The sequence below is a fragment of the Oryctolagus cuniculus genome, chromosome 2 (genome assembly GCF_051225735.1).
Source record: "Oryctolagus cuniculus isolate XC-2025 breed Fujian yellow rabbit chromosome 2, ASM5122573v1, whole genome shotgun sequence".
Lineage (NCBI taxonomy): Eukaryota > Metazoa > Chordata > Mammalia > Lagomorpha > Leporidae > Oryctolagus > Oryctolagus cuniculus.
Genome location: NC_142868.1, coordinates 129297297 through 129318830, shown reverse-complemented (window position 1 = coordinate 129318830; position 21534 = coordinate 129297297).

Sequence of the window (21534 nt, the reverse complement as noted above, 5' to 3'; positions counted from 1 at the left end):
GGCTGGGGATGAGGTGGGGTAGGGGGCAGCAGGCACAGGGGAATCCCTGGAACTGGTCTTTCAAGTGTTCCGAGCAAATGGTCTTTCAGGTGGCTGTGGGGGGTGGGATATGAAGGCAATAGGGTATGAGACCCAGTTGAGTTTCAAGGACAAGGAATACATTCCAAAGTTTGTCTCTTTTGGCAATGAGGGAGAATGGCTGAGGCTTATATCATTGTTCCATCAATAAGTTTATATTGAACTGATAATATAAAATTATTTCATAATTGGTTCTGGAACCTCATTCTAAGTCAAGCTTTTCATATAAATCTGACATAAAATCTCACAAAATGTGCTGCTTCCTCATTTCTACTTGATTATATAACAGAGGGCTGCTACTCAGAATTGGTAACAAAGTAATTTCTTTATCTCAGTTTCTAGGTTATGCAATTATGCTTGATTGAAAAAAATACTTTCCCAGAAGTAAAATGTTTATTTAAAAAATTCTTATAAATTATGAAAATATTTTGTAGCCTTCAAATCTGAATGCATAGCCATGTTCCAAAGGATCACAGTAAGACTTTCGTCAGCAATCACATCTCTCAGTCTCCAAATGTCAAATTATAATTGGCATTTAAGAAAATTGCTTCAGGATATATATCACATAACTTTTTAAATACCACTTGGTATTTTTAGCCATTATTTCATTACCACTAAATTGAGTACTAGTGTCCAATTAGACATTAATTGTCAGTCTAAATATGGGTAATGTTCTAACCAGGATGTCACTAGGCATTTTAATTTTGCTAAATTAAGTGCAATGAAATTTAACTTTGCAGATTTCACAATTCAAACACTCTTTTAATTAGAAGGGTTTATTTGAATGGAATAGAACAAATGCTCTTTAACCTTAAACCTCTGGTGAAATTAAACACGATATTTAGTGGAATCACCACGGAAGCTCAGAGAACTGTTAGGGATCCTGAAAGAAACCTCCCACTCAAGCCACAGAACCTTACCATGTTAAATCCAACCCCTGCTTTAATGACTCCAGTAACAAAGGGTTTTCAATGTGCCAAATGTCTTTTTTTGAATGAAATATCCTCATTCTAATTTCAACCTTTAATTTTATTCCTGCCGTTTGGAACAGGAATAAATTTACTATCCCTTTCAAATATTTGATGACAGGTACTCTATTATTCCCCTGCCTTGCTTTCTCTGGGGTAGCTGGATATATTGCAATATACCTTCATCATTCTCGTTGCTCTCCTGAGCAATCGACAGCCTTCTTAAAATGGGGACCTCTGAAATGAGACTGACATAGCTCCAAAGCCCTCTTAATTCACAGTCTCCTTGTAAATATAATAAACTGCATCCTCTAAAGAACTTCAGAAACAGCTACAAAGGCGAAAGGTGGCTTCGGGTATTTTTCTTTTTAATCAAAACACCTTTCCATTAGAAATATTTCTAACTGGTAGGAACTCTAACTGGTAGGTGACAAACAAGATTCTGAAAACTCATCCTTATCTCAAATTTTCAGCATACATTAAAGCAACAAAATGAGAAGTTAAGTACAAATAGGGAATTAGTAATGATAGGAAAATAATTTACAGGTCATCTTCAAACTATTGGCCAATGATACTCAGGAAACTAATTCTTTATCATCTCATTTAGCCTTATCTTTAATGTAAACATATATTTATGCTTACGGGAACAGTTTTACCTAAAGTATATTTTGTGTTTCAAAATCTTATAGTTGATTCTAATGGTTCTTTTCATAGTCAATGTACACTACTAAGATTTTTTTCAAATATTCTGTATATGCAATGCATTAACTGTATTTGAAAATGTCATTCAGTTATTTTTAAATTTTAATTAGAGTTTTGCTAAAAGTAGTAATTCAGATCATAGCCAAATTGTATGAAAAAAGGAGGAAAAATGCTAGATTTAAAAAATACTAATTAGTTCAAAAAGAATACAATTGAAGGTATCAGAGCAAGATCCTTTGTTATGAAAGAAACATACAAGAAGAAGCAGAACATTCAAGCTATCTATATATTCTAAATGATGTTTCTCAACAAAATAAGATGAATCTGGAATCACAAAAGATTTATCTGATATGAAAACATAAACATCACATTCAAAATTAAAACTGAGATGATGAAAATCACAGTTGTTTAATGTAGAAAGGAAGCAAACTCAGGGAATGAAGATAAATATAAAGAATAAATTAGAAATGGAGTACAGAGAAGTACAATATATGGATCTTATGTTTGAGAAAGAATAGAACAGATAAGGAGATGCAATATCTAAAGCAGTAATTGGGGAATCATTTCTTTATCAGAAAAAATACATCATTTCTATAAGACAAACTTAATACAGGCTCTTATGAAGCATTTCTTACTGAAATAATTTAATTTCAAGGCTAGGAGAATAAATCATACTACAATTACCAAGAATAAACAAAAGAAAAATAATTAGAAAGCAAGGAAACAAAGAACTGAGCAAAACGGTTAATGACAAAAGCAAAATAATCAGTGCGGAACATAGCTATAATACTCTGAGAGAAACAAAAAAAAATTGTAAATCACAAGTCTCTATACCATGCCATTATTTACATGCAAAAACTCCAAGAAGTTGGCATACTGTTTGTGAATCTTCTCCAATTTGCTCACAGACCTATTTGCCAGGGCTTACTGTTCAGCCCCCTTTTCTGTGCCACGCTAGTGATAACTAAGAGCTGTTTCCAGTGGGAATCTCTCTTTTATCCCCTATGCCTTTATAAACATTTTCTTTTTTTTAAATAAAGCTTTTATTTATTTATTTATTGACAGGCAGAGTGGACAGTGAGAGAGAGAGAGACAGAGAGAAAGGTCTTCCTTTGCCGTTGGTTCACCCTCCAATGGCCGCCGTGGCCAGCGCACTACGACCGGTGTACCGCGCTGATCTGAAGGCAGGAGCCGGGTGCTTCTCCTGGTCTCCCATGGGGTGCAGGGCCCAAGCACTTGAGCCATCCTCCACTGCACTCCCGGGCCATAGCAGAGAGCTAGCCTGGAAGAGGGGCAACCAGGACAGAATCCGGCGCCCCAACAGGGACTAGAACCCGGTGTGCCGGCGCCGCAAGGCGGAGGATTAGCCTAGTGAGCCGTGGCGCCGGCCCCCTTTATAAACATTTTCCTTGAAGCATCCATCATGGCACGCTGATTTCATATTGTTTTGCTCAAACAAGTTAAACTCTAACCTCATAAAATGGTCTTTTCCTAATTCTAGAATTATTTAATGGTATATAGAAAAGGGAGAGAAATGTTTTATTGCTCCCACAATTCCTTGGATGATACACATTATTTTCCTATATCCCATGACTACTTATGACATTATTGCCAATTATGGAGGCAGATGTAGAAGTTACACAATATTCAGGAGTGGTTTTACCTCTTTCATCTCCCTCACTCCTACCAAACTCACAACAAATAATCATAACATATATGATTTTCCTTTTATTTGTTTTGCTGTAAAACATTAAACAAGTTATCAAATAAAATTTTATCTATTATCCACATTAACCATCAGTTCTGTTCCTCAGTATTTTCTATTTTGCTATTTTAGCGTGTCCCCTATTTTAGCGTGTCCCGTGCTAGTGTGTAACAAATTCTATGCTTTGCATGATGGCTGATGGAAGCCAGGGCTCAATGTTGCTATGGCAATTGGAGAAATGACTACCTACACAGCAAATGGAAGGGGAAGATTAATTTACTCAAAAAATATAAAAGTGAGCTATAAAATTAAAGCACTGGACTCACCAGGGTCAGGTCAGAAATTCATAAGCCAACTTGCCAGGCTCATGCCAACTTCTACTCTCTTCCCAATGTGAGGCTTTGAAGGTTGCCTGCTCCAGTGGAAACAGGAAAGAAAGAGTTCAGGGGGGTTGGCTAATCCAACAGAGAGCAGTTGGGAGTACTTGAGATGAAGTTAACAACATATCACATCCTTTGTGTTAAGTCTACACTGGGTAAATCCATACTCAAGAGACAGTATTTCCCAGGGATTTTAACCAAGGATATTTAAAGATGTTTTTTTAATACATCTTAACTAACTTATAATGCTTCAGAACATCTAGAGATATTATATGTGAAATATACTTAAAACATTCAAAATTGTCAAGGATAAATGCAACAGTAATGAAAAATCTACACACAAAGCAGTAGTTACAATGTAAAATGTCTTCTAAATATGACCAGTCTGGCACAGAGCCCTGCTTCACTTCCTCGTCCTTGCCTTCTCTTGTTCCTCCTCAAACATCTCTCCCAGTGTCACTTTTAGAAGCAGGCTAGCAATTCCACTTCCAAAAGTCATTCTCTATGACTTTTTTTTTTTTTTACAGACATCTGAATTTTAAATTCTGTTTGATGTATGCTCTTTATCACATTGCATACATCTGACCTAGCTGTGATAAAGTAAGTTGCCTTTTACAAGACTGGGAAGAAAGTTGAGAGCAGGTTTTCTTTTGTTGTTGTTGTTGTTCCCCAGTATTATATATGAAAGCTTCTCTATAAAGAGGTAGTGAATCTTCCCTAAAGGTTATGAGCTTTGCCTGGTGCTGTCTCATTTTTCTCTTCGAAAGTGACTGTCTACTGAAAAGAGGACCTGCACTGTGTCCAGTCTCGTGACTCCTGATCTCCCAGAAAAGTGCACTGTTGCCCTAGGCATCCATGTGGTTATTGAAGAATCACAGATTTTGTGAATAGCTCAGACCATGGAAGAGCTCCAGGGTACAAACAATGCTCCATTCTCATCTACTCCCTACCAGAGTCCAAATTATTATTAAAAATCTCCCAAATAGGGGCAGGCGCTGTGGCTCACCTGGTTAATCCTCCACCTGTGGCTCCGGCATCCCATATGGGCAACAGGTTCTAATCCTGGTTGCTCCTCTTCTAATCCAGCTCTCTACTGTGGCCCAGGAGGGCACTGGAGAATGGCCCAAGTGCTTGGGCCCTGCACCCTCATGGGAGACCAGCAGGAAGCACCTGGCACCTGGCTTCAGATCAGCACAGTGCCGCCCGTGGTGGCCATTTGGGGAGTGGACCAACAGGAGGAAGACCTTTCTCTCTGTTTCTCTCTCTCACTGTCTAACTCTACCTGTCAAATAAATAAATAAATAAAAAACTCCCAAATAGCACCTAGCTAAGTTAAGATATGAAGATTACATGACTAATTACATGGAATTTAAGATTAATGAAAATCTCAAATATTAAAATGTATGGACTAGGAAGGTGAGCTAGAATCTCACAACTCTCAAAAACTGGAACTAGATAACTTCAATTATTGACAGTAATAAGAGAAGAAACAACACTCTACTGTATGAAGTGTAAAGTACCAAACAATTGTAGAAGGCAATTTACAAACTCCTAACAAACTTTAAAATATATGTACTCAATATACAGAAACCCACTAGGATATTTGTGTCTTAGAAAAGCCTTTTATGTATTTGAATAAAAAGTCATGCATAAGGATATTCAACACAACAATCTCCACTAAACTGCTAAGTCAAAAATGTTCTTAATTCTCACCAATATTTGAATGCATAAAGAAATGGTGATATATTCATACATTCATTCATTGCTATACAGAAATAAAATCACTGAATTATATCTACAAGCATAATCTGATAATCCTCAAAGCCTAAATTGGACATTGCAAAACAATATATTTAAAATAATTTCTAAAAACACATACTTCAATATCAGTTTGTATCTTAGATGACTTACTCTGGTTAGGATACATTGAAATATCAAGGTTCTATTGAAATATCAATGTAGTAATGTCTTCATTGGAGTAAAAAGATATTCAAAAAGAATCCAAAGGTCCATAAGTCCATTTGTAATCTTTGTTTCTTTAAAAATATCTGTGGTAATGAAATCAGGCATGACCCCCTACAATTTACACAAAAATGTGACCCCTTAAATTTCCCCAGGAGTGCTATCTGGGGTGCCACATATGCTATGGAATTTGGGGTGTCCTACGATTTCACCATATGCTTACTAATAAATCCCCAATATCAGTAAGCCCAAGAGGGTTCTTTCCTAATATTTAGAGAAGAATTCTAAATACCGGCACAGATAAACGAGGTAGCATGTTACATTTTAAGCCTTTATTTAGTGAGAAAGGTGCATAGGAGAGTGAGAGCTTTAGTAAGAGAGAGGTAAATCTGGGTTCATATCAAGCACCGGGAACCAGCCACATGGAGGAGCATCTAGGCCACGAAGCCTAGGGCGTGTGGCCTTTGGAGGCGCAGGGCTACAGCAAGACCCTCCTGGCAAGAGGCCAGGGAAGAGATAAGGGGGGCCGGGACACACCTTGTCCTAGGCTTTTAACCCACTTCCACAGGGGAGTGGTTAATTAACCTGATTGGCTGGTGGGCACCCAGGTGTGGCCAGTTAGGGGGATGAGGTCACACAGGCACATGGTGAAGGTATCAGGTAGGGCATGAGGTCACTCAGGGGTGTGGCAAAGGCGTGGTCTTCCAGCTCGCAAACCTAATCGATTTTTTTTTTTTTTTTGACAGGCAGAGTGGACAGTGAGAGAGAGAGACAGAGAGAAAGGTCTTCCTTTGCCGTTGGTTCACCCTCCAATGGCCCCCGCGGCCGGCGCGCTGCGGCCTGCGCACCGCGCTGATCCGATGGCAGGAGCCAGGAGCCAGGTGCTTTTCCTGGTCTCCCATGGGGTGCAGGGCCCAAGCACTTGGGCCATCCTCCACTGCACTCCCTGGCCACAGCAGAGAGCTGGCCTGGAAGAGGGGCAACCGGGACAGAATCCTGCGCCCCGACCGGGACTAGAACCCGGTGTGCCGGCGCCCTAATCGATTTTAACCTGTGTGCCTGCCTACTTCAGTAACAAAGGGAAAACACTGTCTACTTTTTAAAAATGTGAGTGATATTTTCATGTAGCATAATTTGCATTCTGAAATCGTCACACTAACATGAAAGGACATGTTGTTCACTGGGGGCTGTGAGCTATATCCATGTAAACTTCTGGACTTTGATCAAAATTTGGTGGGCAGGAAACATTCACCAATAACTTAGGACTTGATCATGACTTTGCTTGCGAGATTTACTATTCTCTTTATAACCTAGACATCTTGCAACAAGCTCTTCAGTTTCTTTAGCAATCAATTACACTGTCTTAATCTTTGGATAAGCATTATCTCCCTGAAATCAGAAATTCTAAATCTTCACATGAAATTGCCATAGAAATGAATGAGGAGTATCTTAGATCAAAAGTGGGAACCCTGGCACTGCGCTGTGGTGTAGCAGATAAAGCCACCACCTGCAGTGCAGCCATCCCATACGGGCACCAATTCGAGTCCCGGCTGCTTCACTTCCAATCCAGCTCTCTGCTACAGCCTAGGAAAGCAGTAGAAGGTGGCCCAAGTGCTTGGGCCCCTACACCCACATGGGAAGACCTGGAAGAAGCTCCTGGCTCCTGCCTTTGGATCAGCACAGCTCCGGCCATTGGGACCAACAGGGGAGTGAACCAGTGGATGGAAGATCTCTCTTTCTCTCTCTTTCTCTCTGCCTCTCCTTCTCTCTCTCTGTGTAACTCTGACTTTCAAATAAATAAATAAATCTTTTTTAAAGAGTGGGCACTGGCTCATTTTTAATGCTTTAATACAGTGGGTATCTCATTTTCATGCTGACTTTAAAATAGGAGTTCAGGCAAATCTACTGACAGCATAATTTTATATATTCTTTGGGATACTTTATTCTTTCAAAGATCTTTTTTCTAATTAATGAAAATATAGAGTAATTTAAGAGCAAGATCCATACTGTAATTCTGGAGTCAAAAAAAAAAAAAAAAAAGCTCATACAAATACAATAGCCTTAAAAAAGTAAGCAGTAAAATTGACAAATACCAAGATTTCAAACATCTATACTAAGATCATTTCTCCCTTAAAATACAATTCTACCTTACATAAACAGGTGTATTCAGAAACTACCATAAGTCTTGGTAAAATAAGGCTTCACACTAAAAAAAGCCATTACTCATAAAAGACTATATTCTAGGGATTTAAAAATCTAATATCAAATTTCTATGGTACAGATGAGCACACTGCATTTCAGAGAAGCCAAGTGAGTTTCAGGATGGTCCAGGTAGTTTAAGTGTAGAACAGAAATTAGGGCCTCTTTGTTGTCTGGTTACAAAAAGAAAACCTCCTAGGGCAATTTATTGTTTGAACACTTAGATTAACATTTAGCTTCAGTTGTGAAGCTCATACCTGCAAATGTAAATGCCAAGTCTAACAAGTTTGGAGAAGCAAAGTTAGATGCTTATCTTATTCTACACTTACCAGGGACAGAAATCTGATAGCACTAATAGCAAGTGAAAGAGATTTCTAAAATTGAAAGTGACTGCAGGAAGCCTTTTATGTTTAGAAAACAAATTATTCAAGAATTGGCTACATCTCATCCCAAAGTAGACTGACATTCTAGCTCCTCATTAACCGATTTCCCAGAATATTTTTCAAAGAGATGTGCTACTGTCCTCTACAAATGTTCCTAATGTTTTCCATGCATATCAGCTAGGAACTAAAAAGCTAGTGCTTCAGGTCGTTTAGAATACTTCAGGGGCCCATAACTTTTCTGGCTGAAAGAATTATGGTCCGCATAAGTGTATGAACAGCTCTTGAAACCAGCATAACAAAAAGGAACTGCTATAAAATCAACAAGTTCAACTTATATCACCATCTATATTATCTTCAGAGCCCCAGACTTAGAATGAATCATGAGAAGGCTGGACAATGTAATTTGTAAAGCAGGCCAAATATAACTGGGCCACCTCTTTTGACATTGGGCCTTTTTAAATGTTTTGTTGTTGCTATTTATTTTCTTATATGAAATCCAGGCAAAGGAAAAGCACATGAGGCTCATAAATATCTAGGGAACAGTTATGCTTACGCTTACTATATTACAAAGTATGGTTTTCCAAATCCACATCTCCTGTGAGGTCTCAGCCCTACATCCTCATGTAAGACATGTCTCAGTCACTACCCACTCTGATTTCTCCCTCCTCAGAATAAATGTGGCCTCTGTAGGAAACCTCAAACATTAGTATTTGACGGAAAGATTATGTTTGCTAATTTCCTTTATCAACTGCATGAACTCTTGTCGCAGGGAAGAGGATGAGAGATAGTGTAGCAAAGGACTTAAGATGTGGGCTGTGGAATTCAGGCACTTACATTTCATCCCGAGTATCTGATTACTGCCTAAGTGATTCTGAAATATTTCTTAAACTATATCTCTGTATTGCTGAAAGTTATGGGGAAAAATGATAAAAATTTCATAAAGTATTCTTTTTTTTAGTTTCAGGGTCTGCAGATATTTATGTAGTGAAGAGGAATTGCAATTGGCATCTAATGGATGGTGGCTAGGGATATGCTAAACATTCTACAGTGTAATGGCAACCCCCACCCCTGCCAAAGACTCTTTTGGCCCAATTTGTTGATAGTGCTGAGATAGAAAAACCTCTAGCTTAAATAATCATATTTTATGAATCACTTAGAATAGTGACTAGCATGGAATAGTGATCAATAAAGAATTAACAGCTATTATAATTATTTCATTGGCTCCAAACCACTAAGAGGTTGGATAAGTTGCACTTTTTTTTTTTGATCAGGAAAAAGTATTACCTGAATTTCTTTTTCTTTTGGCACCTCTAAAAATTTATGCATCTCATTCTATTTTCTATCATTAGTTATTATTCTTAACTGTTTTGGTTTTTGTTTTATTCTTTCTTAGAATTAAATGTCTTCTCCTTACTAAAATAGAAAAAAAAATGAAATATTCTTGATTTTGAAAAGGATGAAAAAAAGCATTAGCAAGCCAATAAAAGATATTACAAAGCCTCTTTATAAGAAAAACTGTCACATCCATTATTAAGCTTGAGGATTGAGGCCTGATATGCCACAGTTTTAAAAATTGGAGCTCAATGCTTTTGTTAGCAATAGGAGAAGAATATTGAGAGGTATTCCAAAAGCGTATTAATATATCTTTCCATCTGTCAATCAAAAATGTTAATGTAGGCTATGAGACTATGTGTATCACAGATATTTCAGTGATTCTGGACACCTATAAAAGAATAAATACAGAATAATAAACCCATTTCATATATTTTACCTCTTTGATCTCCTTAAAACTATTTAAATATTAACCTGTCATAGGAGCAACATACAAAAATACAGTATGGTAATTATTACAGTCCATTGGCTGCAAAGTTATGAAATAGTGATATATTTTTTCTTAGGAACACATAGCAGAATTATCACAGGAATTATCCTAATACTGATAACTTCAATCAATTTTACAAACCTTCTTCCATTTAACAATTGTGTACCTGCTTGTACACTTATCAGCTTTAAAGCAAACAAAGCATCCCCATTCACTTGTAAGGAAGCACTAACCTATTTTTTATCATCGTATGGGACAGACTGAAAAGAATTGAGAATTTGATTTGTGTTTTGAGAGAATTATGAATTGACTTGCTGAATATGATTGATGAAACCCACTTAAATCATTAATTACATCATCACCCTTTGGCAAAATAATCACCTTAATGACTTAATGAGTGATTAAAACTTTGAAATGACCAATATGGGAACACAGCCTAGAATCAATCTATTTAATAATGGATCTTAATTTATTTCAAAAGTAAAGCACAAACAAATGTTTATTCACATTTGTCAGCAAATCAGCTTAAGTCCTAAGTTTTTGAGTAATATATAGATATCAGTTTCTACTAAATAGAAGGTTAAAAGTAGCAGCATACAAACAAAGCCTCTTTAAGTTGATTATTCCCCTGTTGAACCTCAAGGACACAGCACTGAACAGACTTTTCTCTCCTCTGCACATTTCCTCCTTCTCATTTCTCCTTCCATCCACTCTCATTTCACTTCCTCTGTTTTTTTTTTTTTTTTTTTTTTTTTTTTTTTTTTTTTTTGACAGGCAGAGTGAACAGTGAGAGAGAGAGACAGAGAGAGAAAGGTCTTCCTTTTGCCATTGGTTCACCCTCCAATGGCCGGCAGGACTGGCGTGCTGCGGCCGGCGCACTGCGCTGATCCAAAGGCAGGAGCCAGGTTCTTCTCCTGGTCTCCCATGGGGTGCAGGGCCCAAGCACTTGGGCCATCCTCCACTGCACTCCCTGGCCACAGCAGAGAGCTGGCCTGGAAGAGGGGCAACCGGGACAGAATCCGGCACACCGACCGGGACTAGAACCCGGTGTGCCGGCGCCGCAAGGCGGAGGATTAGCCTAGTGAGCCATGGAGCCAGCCTTTGTTCTCCCAATTCTATGTTTTTTTTTCCATCTCCATTATAGTTCTGTACCATTGTCCCCACATTCTCAATATTCTAAAGTAATGTACCTTTTTCTTTCTATCAGGATACCTTGCCTGCTCCAAACCAGCAATCTGTTCTGTGAAGTCATCTGTGGAAGATCACTGATGTCAACTTTGGGAAGCATTCTTCCAGAGAGTTATCATTACTCTGTCAAAATCCCCCTGTGTAGTGCCTTTCTCCTTCCCAGTGATTTTTCGCTTTGTGTACAATTTCCAGGTGCAGATTCCTCACAATATCTTTACCCCAGAGTTAGTATCTACCAGCAGGGCCATTCAGGACAACTCCACTGCTGTTGCAAGCTGTGGTCTATCCTGGATTCTTCTGATCTGGCTTCCTCTGGTGGAGTTACTTGTAGCTACTCCCACCCCTGTATCTATCTTACAAACAGCTTCCAGCCTGATTCCTTTTTGCTTACACACCTGGACACTCCAGTTACCCTTCTAAGCATCTAAACACCATTATGGAGCTCACTAACTCTGACTCCTGGAAACTGCTGGCCAGGTCACATTATGTTTTTGTCCATTGATATGGAGGAATTCTGGACAATGCTTTTACCTTTTTAGATGCCAACTATGCTTCAAAAGTTGTGTGCCACTGTCCCTTAAAACTCCTATTCAGTCATGATATCAGAGTTGGAAACTTCAGTCTCAATGTATCTACCCCCATTTATGCTCTTAGGATATTTGTCATGCTCTCTATTTCTTCACTTCTCCATACATATTTAAGTCTCACCACACAGAGTTTCCTTCTCACTTTGTTACTGAAACTTCTCATGGTAAGGGCATCAAGACTTCCACTCAGCCCAACATAATGATTGATAGTCAATTTTCAACTGACTCAAAGCCCTGCAGAATGTACAATCAGTCCCTCATTGATGTAATTCTGAATTTGGACAAGAATATTCTCCTGGATTTTTCTGAATCACTGACCTCTCTTTCTAAATTTCCTTTGCATGCCTTTCACTCAATCACTGTTCAGCCCTTGTCCTTGTACCTTCTTCATCTATACTCTCTCCCTGGTGATCTCATCAGATCCAATGATTTTAAATCTCATTGGCACCCTATGGATTCCCAAACATAAACCACTGCACTTCCTTCCTTTATCTCCAGAGTGATATCATCTTTCCACATGCCTATTTGACATCACTACTTGGCATGTAAACTATGGATCTCAATATTAACTAAAATCGAAATAACAAAAATCTTGACTCAGCCCATCTATGTGGCTCTCTTCTGTTGTTCTCCATTTCAAAACACAGTCTTAGGTTTGCTTCAGTTGCTGAGGCTAAAATCCTTAATTCCACTATTGTTTTCATATGATATGTGCAATTAATGCACAACAGATATCAACATCATTTTGAAAATACATCCAATATGCAATAATTTGTCACCACACATGCTGGTACCACCTATTTCAAGCTCATATTATCACCCACAAGGAAAAACACAACAGCTTTCAAATGGCTCCTCTATCTTTGATCTAAAAATATTAATCTAGTAATATTGCTTTCTGTCTACTCTAACTTTAATGATTTTTGTAGCTATGCTTACATCATAGTTATTATTATTACACCAGAAACTCATTCTCATCCCAGGCTTTTTGCACATACTACTTCCAGTATCTAGAATGCTCTTGTCCTTGGATTTCCCAGGAGTGACTTCTTTCTATTAAGGATTTCACTTCAATGTCTCTTATTCAGCAAAAGCATCCCTTCATCTAAAGTGTTTGCAAATCTGTTATACTATATGGCCTACCTTGCTCTGCTGTATGTTTTTATAACTACTGACAAGTGCCATCTGATATTTCATAGGTAAAAATGACTTAACAAGCATATGCTTTGTTACATATAGATATATAATACAAATATGCTATGCATATATAAATATGTAGTTCACAACACATATCTGATCTATCTATATCTATATTTGTGTTTCTATCTTCCTGAGTAGATAGTAAGTTTTATAAGTGTACAAACAGTCTCAGTTTTGACCAACTGTTTATCTCCAAGTGCCTATTATAGTCCTGGTTCATAGTAGGTAGTCAATATATAATCAATGAAAAGAAAATTTAAAAAATACATCATGAAACATGATGTGCCAGATAAGAGAAAGCAATTAGTGTTATATGTAATAAAGGAAGAATTATCAAGAAATAAATTATGCTTGGTGATTACTTTCTTGGTGTTTACTTGGTGATTACTTGGTGTTACTTTAAAAGTAACACCATGTTTTCATATATATAATACATATATTTATATGTATTTTGTTGTATTAAAATACACATACCATAAAATAAATGACTAGTTTCATATATTTGGTTGCAGGGGGTTCATTTGTCCTGGAAGTTTAGTTGTGCACTTCTCACACTGGGGTACCATACCCAGCTCTGGCTCCTGACTCCAATTTCATATTGATGCAGATCTGGGGTAGCAGTAGTAATATTCTAGCAGGTGGGTTCCTGCCACAAATGTGGAAGAACAGGATTCTGATTTTTGACTCCTGACTTGGGTTGCCTAGCTCAGCTCATTGCTGGAATTTAGGGAGTGAACCAACAGATGTGAGTTCTCTCCCTCTCTCTCTTCTTCTCAAATAAATATTTTTACAAAATATAATGGCAATAAATAAATGTATAAGGATATAAACGGCATAGTACAGCAGAAGAAAATGTTTGCATATTTACTCTGTGCTAAATATTAAAACATTCAATCATACCATGCCAAACATATATTTTCTTCTTAATTTTTGAAACTTTATGAAGTTGTTTTTTAAATCAAAGAACAAATTAAACTTCATTAAATTTCTGAAACTTGTGTGGGTATATTCTGTGACCGCGATAAAGCTAATTAGCAATGAATAATAAAATTCCAAATAAAACTCAAGAAATTCACAGCAAAAAACATTTTGAAGTTAAAAACAACCTTAAAAATGCATAACATATACAAATAGGGCTAGTTTCAATTAGACTTTTTAAAACTGATAAAAATATTTATTAAAGTATATACAAGGCAAAATTCAAATTTTTAATTATCAAGTGAATGAGTATCAATATATGGAATCAAGTTTCTAAGCAATTAAAAGCAGAATGACAAATTGGAAGTGAAAAATTAGAAGAAAGGAAATAGTAAAGGCAATCAGAAAATACTTACCTACCAATCTGGGCTTTGTAGTGCAATGGGTTTAGTCATCGCTTGGAATATGCATTCCACATCAGTGCCACTTTTCGAGTACCAACTATCCTGTTTCTGATCCAGCATCCTGCTAAGATATTTTGGTAGGCAGCAGATGATGGCTCAAGTGCTTAGACATTGCATCTACATTGGAGAGCTGGATTGGGTTCCTGGTTCTGGCTTTGTACTGACAGAGCCTTGGTTGTTACATGCATTTGGGGAATAAACCAGTGGGGGTCTCTCTCCCTACATACCATATTTCCCATCCCTTCCCTGTTTATTTGCATATCAAATAGATGATAATAAACATTTTCTTAAAAAAAGAAAAGAAGTCATTACAAAGCAAGACAGAAAGTAAAACTGATACATAAGTTAAGAGCTGTTTTATAATTTTAAGAACTCATCTAACAGAAAAGAGCCACCTTTCTTCAAAGGGTAAGCTTCAAAACCAGATCAGCTGTTTCCAGACTTTTTAGGCACTTATTACTTTAAAGCAAGTATTCAACACATTGATTTGGAAAGCATGTCCCATAGAAGGGCAATGTGAATTTTTTTCCCATTAACTATCTTATTTGATAAAATCATATATCTTTGGAGTATATAAAATTCTCCAAAATAAAATAAAAGTACATTGTGGAACAACTAAATTGAGCTAATTAACAGGTACAATACCTAATTTTCTATTAGAAAACTTAAAATCACTCAGCATTTTTTTAAAAGTACAACATTGTTATTAATAAGAGTCATCATGTTGTAGAATAAATCTCTTGAATTTAATTCTGCTTGTTTAACCAAAATTTAATATTCTTTGTCTAACATGTCCCTAGTTTTTTTCTCCCTGCACTTCCCTACCACTTTCCCTAGCACTACCACCTGCACTTTCCTTATCATTGCCTGGTAATCGCCATGCTACTCCCAGCTTTCATTTCTTCAACTTGTTTAGATTCTACAAATAAAAGACATCATCCAATATGTGTCTTTCTGTGCTTGGTTTATTTCACTTAGCATATTGGCATCCAAATTCATGCCTGTTGTTGCAAATGGCAAGATTTCTTTCTTTTTCAAGGCTGGACAGTAGCCACTGTGAATATATACCACACTTAACTTTACCCATTCATCCATTGATTGACACTTGATTCCATTTCTTGACTTTGAATGCCTTCCCTTACTGGAAAGACGAAGTCTGTCTACGCTTTCAACAACCTCAAGACACCTTCTCATTGGCAAGAGTGGCCCAAAACAAGCAAGAGAAATGTCCCACAGGTTTTGTTGTTGTTGTTATCACACCACATAATTCTAGGATTATTTGGAAATCTAGTGCAAGAACTTTCATTTCATTCACATTATCATTATCACTTTCCATTTTTTTTGTTTTCACTCTATGTGTTTACATTTCAAGTGTACTTCTTTTTGCTATCCTTTGTCTTCTCCTACAACTCTAAAACACATATATGAGTGCTTATTGTTGACAAAGTCCACTCAAACTCAATTTTTTGTTTAGTCTTTTTTCTCTATTTCATTGTTGGTTAGTTAATATTGTTATATCTTCAAATGTACTGGTCAGTTATTTTTCTACAAGATCTAATCTGTCATTAATATCACGTGCTATGCTACTTTTTTATTGTAAATATTATGTTTTATCCTGAAAAAATTGATTTGTGACTTTGTTTTTCATACTTTTATTTAACATGTTAACATTTTCTCTAGCTTTTGAACACATAGAACATATACTGTTCAGTCTTTTTCTCCTAATTTTATAGTTGGTGTCTAACACTGGTTCTTCTCATTGGCTATTTTTTTTCTTCTTTGCATGGTTAATCATTTGGATATCACATATTGTGAATTTCACTTTGTTAGGTGCTTGGTATTCTCAACATTGTACTGATATTCTTGAACTTCGTTTGGAGATGCACAAAAGCAACCAGTGAAACTTTGCTCCGTTTGGTTCTTTCTCTCAGGAATTTTTAAGCAAGACCAGAACAGCCTGTAGTCTGAAGCCAGTTTTCTCAATATTGGGTTAAGATGTTTCTTTACTGTCTAACTAATGCACAGTGAATTTTAAGGCTGGTAAGAATGGGCAGTATTCTTGTCTCTGCCTGACAAATAAAGATTATTCCTTCCATTGCTTTCAGAAGGTTTTTGCTCAGTTCTTTGATTTTTTTCTCACATAAGTACAAAAACAAGATGAATTTTAAGAACAGAATTCACTAGCATTTGTTATCTAACATCCTATATCTTATATTCTATCTGTCTTCTCTATAGATTTAATTGTTTCAGAAAGGAGAATAAATCTGGACCATTTCACTCAATCAAAGCCAGAAAGCCAAGGTTTCCCATCTTGTTCTTGTTCCTCAAGTGTGTTTTAGTTCTTTTTGGCCATCTTTATATAAATATTTGAATGCTCTATTTTCAGTTTGGAAAAACAAAACAAGATAAATTGGTAGGGAGCTTATTAGATGAATTTGGGCTAACACAATATTTTTGTTATATCGAGCAGAAAAGCCTGTGTATCTGAGATTATTTTAACCAAATGTTAGCTAACTGCATCATGTTGGATCTGGGCTTGTCTGTGGGGCAATGTCACAAGAAAAGAAATACCAAGAAATCTCACTCATGCACTACTTCTCCAAGTTTTGACGCTTTTCTCAATTTCCCCTATCTACTTTTCAGAATCTGTGAATTCTTTACTTGTTGTACTATTTTTTTATTTTGCCCAGAGTTTATAATTTTAAAAATCATAGAGATGAGTGGTAGGATACTTACTTAGCCAGAGAAATAATAAAATTGTATTCATTGAACCACTCTGCTTCTTTTTATTGACATGGCATCATTTTAGATAACAATAGTTAAAATTTTGATATATTCTGAAAATCTGCTTTTAAACCGATGTTTATCTACATTTAATATAATTTATTGGTATGGTTGAATACGCATCTACAATTATTGTTTCCTATTTGTCTTTTTATTCTCAGTTCTTGTGTTTATAAATTTTAACATATTTTTAATCAAATATTTGAATATATTTCATAATTCCATTTGTTTTCCAACACTCTCTCATATATCTACTTGCATTATTTTATTATATGCTTCAGGATTAAAGAGTTATCTTATTGCCCTGAAAGGTAATAATGTACCACTTCCCTTAAAATGTATGAATTTTACAACTACACATATTCATTACCTGCCCTCATTCTTTATAGTATATGTATATGTATTAGTTCTGCATACTATACAAAACAATGTTATAAATTTTGCTTTAAATATTCATAATATTATAAGTAAATCAATTAATAAACCCACAAAATAATATCTATGGTTATCAAACCTGTAATTCTTTTTTGAGTCAGCAAGTTTCCATCTAGTATTTTCATATATTATTAGTCATAAATTTCCTTTAAGACTTTTTTATAGTACAAGTTTCTGGTTTTTTAACTTTTATTTCAGAATAGTTTTAAATTTACAACACAGAAATTGTGTGAAGTAGTACAAAAAATTTGCATATACGTCCACCCTCATTTTATCTAGTATAAATATCTTGAAATATCATGGTGGGAACGTAAATTAGTATAGCCCCTAGGGAAAAGAGTATGAATTTCTTTAAAGAAAAGATATACAACTGCCATATGACCCAGCAATCAAATTACTGGGTATATACCCCAGATACACGAAATCACATCAAAAAGATACCTGCTCCACTATGTTTACTACAGCACTGTTTACAAATGGCAAGGTATGGAATTAATCAATATGTCTGTCATGAGATGAAGGCATAAAAATGTAGTGTAAGTTTCTGAAAACCATTTATTTGCTTTCTTTTATCTAAATTTTTGGTTTTGTATTTGTGAGTGTCCTGAATCTCATGGGTCTCAGACATCTCTCCCACTCTTTCTTGGCATAAGGAAACAAAGCAGAGAGGTGCCATGTTCCGAGAGAACCTCACCATTCCCACGATTTGTCCCAGCTGCAAATCAGGAAAACAGTGCCTCCTGGTCCTTATCACTGCCCCAGCTATAAATCAGGCAGCCCGTAGACTCCCTGTGACAGGGACACCCTCTCTCATGGTATCTGGTATCCTCTCCAGGTACTCCAGCTCCTATCCCACATCCTTTTGTTTGGCTGCTCCAACCCATCTCCCACCCACCTCCCACTTCCCTTGACACAAATTTTCTATAAAACTCCAGGCCTACACATGAACCCGGAGCGCCTCTCCCTCTGAGGCTGCTCCCGGCAGTTTTTCGCCCAAATAAAACTTTTTCTTTGCTCCCTGAATCTATAAAAGGAGCCCTCCCAATCTCTGACGCGCGACTTCCCCAGCCCCTGCTCTGTTGGGACCAGGGAACCTCGCCCGGGAGCGGAATCCCAATAAAAGCCTGTGAATTAATAGATTTATCTGCCTGGGAAGATTTGTTATGAGCCAGACACCTTGCAGATGGTTAGCATGTAGATTGGTCCAGGATGCAACAGGTGCATCCTGGGAAGGTGAGCACATCAAACCAGACACTTACAGAGATAAGAGTCACATTTGCAGGGTTATGAGAATTCCAACTTGCCTAAATTTTAACTAGTTACACCTCATTTCCAGGAACTCCATTCTGGACTCTGATGCATGGCGGGAGTCCGGGCAATTGGGCCAACACCTGCTGCGTTCTGAGGCACACATGCATCATAGGGAGCAAAGCTGCTGGAACTTGACTTGACACTCCAATATGGTTTGCCAGTGAAACAAGCAGAGGCTAAGCTTGTCGGGCCACAATGCTAGCTCCTAGAATTTTTCTTTTAAATAATATTCCATTTCTATTTTACTTTCCAAAATTTTGTTGTTACATAGACATTCAATTTACTTCTTTTCATCCTATAAATGTACTTCATATTTAAAACTGTTTTAATTTATTTCTTATTTTGTCAAAAATCATTTAGGAAAATGTTTCACCCAAGGAATCAGATCTTTCTCTTCTTTGTATGACTCATAAGTTCTGTTGTTGATTTTGGCTCTATGGTACTGTGTTATCTGATTACAATCTGTAAAATATGTTTTTCACTTGGGAATTTATTTATTATAATTTGTGAAGTAAAATAAATAGCTTGCAGATGTCCCATGACTACATGAAAATAAAGTTTATTCTCTGTGATCGAGGTTCAAAATTAGTGTGTTATAATATAAGCATTGTTAATAAAATTTCCCAAATCTTATTTTCTACATCAAAAACTATGTTAAATGTATTAAAGACTTGTGTCACTATTAAAGAAAAAAACTAATGAACTTCTGATACTTTCCCTTTATCAACAAGAAATTTATCATTTTATTCAATGTCAGTTTGCCCTTGAGTTTACCTTGTTCTGATATTAATATACCAAAACATATTTTATACTATTTATAGCTATTTCTTTTATTTTTGCTTCTCAATTTTATATTTATGCCTCTCTCTTTCCCTTTCTCCCTCTTTCTTGTCCCATGTCATTAAAATAAATCATGCTTAGGTTTCAGTTTAAATTTGAATACCTAGACTTTTCCTGTTATTTTGTATATTCAATTGGTAATTTGCTCAGATTAATCCTATTCTGTTAATATGCACTGATTGTCATTTTCTGTCCTCTTTTCATATTTGCCTTCAATGGATGGATTATTTATTATAAGTACTATATAATAATATAAATTGATTATATTTTTACTTAAACTTTTTTTCTTTATGAGAGATGTTAAATTGTGGCTTGACAAAAGTAGTTTTGACATTTTTTGAAGAAAGGGACCCATTTGGAACATATTAACATGACTTAGTATCACTACTAGTTTATTTGCTCTTTTTGTTTCTTAATAATATCTTGTACTTTTAACTAGATTTAAACAATGAATAGCTCAATTATAGTAAAATTACAGGCTTTGACTACTTAAAACACATAAAAATGTTGGTACTTACAGGTCAGGATATTTTAATAAAATATCTGGTAGTAACATTACTTATTAGACAAAGTTTTTAATTTTAATTCAAGAATTGAACTTTTATGGTATTGCCTTTTTTTCTTACTGAATTATTTCATTATACTGTTAAATAGAGAAAATTCGTACAGCATTATAAATAGATCATTAAACACATTGCATGAGTGTAATGGGAATAAAGATCATTGAGAATTAACTACTAACTGTTCTCAGTTAACAACATTTTTTTTTATTATTTCTACAAAGTCCTACAGAAGCTGACCCTTTAAAATCACATAAGGACAAAGGACAAGCATCAGATATCATGGCCAAAATGGAATTTCTGTTTTGGTAAGAGTTCTCCAGAGAAACAGAACAAATAAGAGATCCTATAGATACATCGACAGGGGTATAGTTATAGAAGTAGCTGTTGATAAAGGTATTTCCTGTACAAAGAAATTTATTATAAGATATTGGCTCACACAATTAGGAAGGCTAAGAAGTCTCTCAATCTGCTCTCTGTATGGCTGAGAACCAGAAAAGCCAGTGGTATATATTTTATTTTGAGAATCAGAGATCCTCTACTATAGACACCAGACCAAACCTGAAGGTCTGAGAAACAAAAGCGTAAACACTATTGACATGCCATCTCAAGCATAGTCAGAGAGCTAAAGAATCCTCCTGCTCGCCATCTCTTTTTTTCTATTCAGGCCCTTAATGAATTGGATTAGGCTCACTCATGTTGGGGAGGGAAATCCAACCCGCTTTATTTTGTCTGGCTATTCTAATGCTAACCTCCAAGAAACATATTCTCAAACACATCCAGAAGTAACATTCAACTAGATATTTGGGCATCCCACATATAATCAGGTTGAGATGAAACTACGTATCAGAAAATCTTTTCTCCCTGATTCTTTTAAACAACAAGCAAACAGATAATAAGCATCTGATAATAAATATTTTAAGAAATGTTCAGACTTCATATGATGAAAAGTATTAAGCGGCAGGAGAAAATGACATAATGAATTGACAGCCTTACACAGCTACTGGAAAGGCAAGACAATGTTGAAGAGATATCATCTCCTGAGTTA